This window comes from Medicago sativa, chromosome 2, assembly GCF_051527215.1.
Source record: "Medicago sativa cultivar Bolivia chromosome 2, Bolivia_mono, whole genome shotgun sequence".
NCBI lineage: Eukaryota > Viridiplantae > Streptophyta > Magnoliopsida > Fabales > Fabaceae > Medicago > Medicago sativa.
Genome location: NC_140750.1, coordinates 9,156,761 through 9,159,421, shown reverse-complemented (window position 1 = coordinate 9,159,421; position 2,661 = coordinate 9,156,761). Strand labels below are relative to the sequence as shown.

The window sequence follows — 2,661 nt, the reverse complement described above, 5'->3', positions numbered from 1 at the left end:
GTGGTTATATTGTAAGTCCTCATCGAAGCCGACTTAATCCGACCACTTTAGAGGCTTTGATGTGTGCTAGAAGTTGGTTATGGAATGCTGAGAACACGGGTAAATTTTTAATTTATTCATCTGAATATGAATGTATTTGAATTAGTTACTAATTTTGTTTATTTTAAAGATTGCCATTGTTTAATTGTGTTTTATTGATAGGTAATTTTAATTCTAATGTAGGAAATGAAAATGCTATTTTACTCACTGAATTGGAGTCTGATGATGATGAAGGTATATTCTCTTTAAAGTCTATATTAAATTTGTGAAGTTAAATGTTTATATTCTAACTTTTATTTTTCAACATAGGTGAACGACCGATAAGTGACGTTAGTTCGGTTGCAATCTCCCGTCTTGAAGATGATGATCTTTAGTTAACTTGTTCAATTGGAACTTTTGTTGTTGTGACTTTTGATGATTTGGAATCCTTTATTGTTCTATTGGTTTCGAGTTGTAATAATATTTAGAAAGAACTAGATGTTATGAGAGGTTTTGTTGGTTTTGAATTTGGATTGGATATGAGTTGTAATAATATTTAGACAGAATTGATGTTCTAAGCTTGTTAGAAGCTTTAATTTTAATTATCTTGTTAGAAATTTTTGTAATGATTTTATAGGCTTTTTTGCCACTGAAACAGGTTTGGTTTGCCACTGAAATTTGAAAATAGGCTTACTGCAAAAAAAAAAAATTACACTTTTCACGGGTGGGGGTGGGGGCGGGTCTGGGACACCCGTCCCCGTTGGGGGCAGGTCTGGGGGTAAAGATTCTATCCCCGCCGGGTCTGGGGGCGGGGGCGGGGCTGGGTAGTGTGAAACGGGGCCGGGGACGGGTGTGTCAAAACCCGCCCCCGCCCCCGCCCCGCCCCATTGCCACGTCTACTCTTACATTGCCAATATTTCAAAACAATTCATAAATATAACTAGCAATGAGCCGAAACAGTTGAAAACTTTGATCACGTTCATTAATCACTCGGTTAATGGAATGTTTTACTCTTTATATATAGAATAGCTAGGGCCATGGGCGGTTTCTAGTGTAAGGGAGAGGTAGCCATGGCTACCCAAAAAAAAATATTTTTTTGAGCGAGTAGGTATATTTTTATATTTAGCTACCCTTAATAATATATATTTAGCTACCCCAAATTTTATTTTAAGTGAAATAATTTTTTCCATCTTTATTTAGCTTTCGATCGAACTTCAAATTATTTAATCATGTCGTATAGGAACCGGAAGAATAACACCCAAAAGAGATAAATAATAGGTAATAACAATCTTTGCTTTATTTAACAATTAAAATAATTCAATTGTAGGTAGGCCCACACTCACCGCCCACCACACAATTAATAAAACAAGATGACTTTTTTTTACTTTTCACTTTTCACAAACACAACACAAGACAATTACGTGAAAGAGAACAAGAGAAGAGCCACAAACAAACAAACAGCCGTGCGGTAACAACATGGTGACCTAACTGTAACAAGCTAGCAGCAAGCAACGTAATTAGATTCGATTGATCTTAATTCACACACTTTTGATCACAATTCACAATAATCTCATTTAATTTGAAACTAATTTTTTATGTTTTGCTTTGGAATTTAGCAGATATGACACAAGCTGTTAAAATTTAGTTAGTTTTTATGGTTACTATATTTCTATAGTTAGGTTTTCGTACCTTTTTTCTATTTAGTTTATCAATTTCATCAAAAATTGGTTTTGGGTTAGGAAAAACAAATTAGGTTAATTATACTGTATAGTTTTAATTCTGTTTTTTTTTGACAACATTTGATTTAAACAACACAAATTCTTATGTCATTTGATTTATTATCTTATGTTTATTCTAGTGATTTCACTGAGCAAGAAAGAATTCATTTGAGGTTGCAATTAAGTCATTACATTGCTGATATACCTCAGTCTTTTCACTCTCTGAGTTGTGCAAAAAATTAGTAGAATCAGGGAAGTCAAGGCGTTATCATTTAATTGATAGATTGATTCGCCTTGTTTTGACACTCTCAGTCTCCACAACGACAACAGAGAGAGCTTTCTCATCGATGAAAAATCTCAAGACAAAACAAAGAAACAAAATGAGTGATGATTTTCTTTCAAATAACTTGGTTATTTACATTGAAAAAGACATTGCAAGTCAGTTTAGCTCAGATGCAATTATGGATGAATTTGAGTCTTTGAAGGGCCGCCGAGTTAAATTTTCATAAATAGCTACTATTAGTTTATATTTCTTTTGTTGTAGCTTTTTTGGTACAATCTGTGGCTTTTTTGGTACAATCTGTTGTTGTCGCATTTTTTTGGTATAATCCGTTCATGTTGAATCAAGTGTATATTTTATGAAGAACATTTTATATAAGTAATAGTTATTTTGATTTTTTTTTGCCTACTGAGTTAGATTAGCTTAAAAAATATTTCTTTCTATGTGGCCACCTCATAAAAATATCGCTAGCTTCGCCGCTGGCTAGGGCTGATGAACTTTTTCCACGGTTGGCTAGTTAACTCATAAACCCAGTTTTACTTTTGCACAGAAACAAGTTAGAAACTAACGGAAATTTAGTACATGCAACATCAAAATTAAAAATCTTCTTTCACGCATCGCTTAATTTTTAATTTTATTTTAAGG

At 33.4% G+C, this 2,661-nt stretch overlaps 1 long non-coding RNA gene across 1 annotated transcript; it reads left to right on the top strand.

The window, feature by feature from the left end:
- Positions 1 to 695, top strand: LOC146944286 (uncharacterized). The gene is made up of 3 exons (XR_015025892.1): positions 1 to 99; positions 202 to 273; positions 349 to 695. It is a non-coding gene; the product is annotated as an uncharacterized LOC146944286 (long non-coding RNA).
- Positions 696 to 2,661: the final 1,966 nt, after the last annotated feature.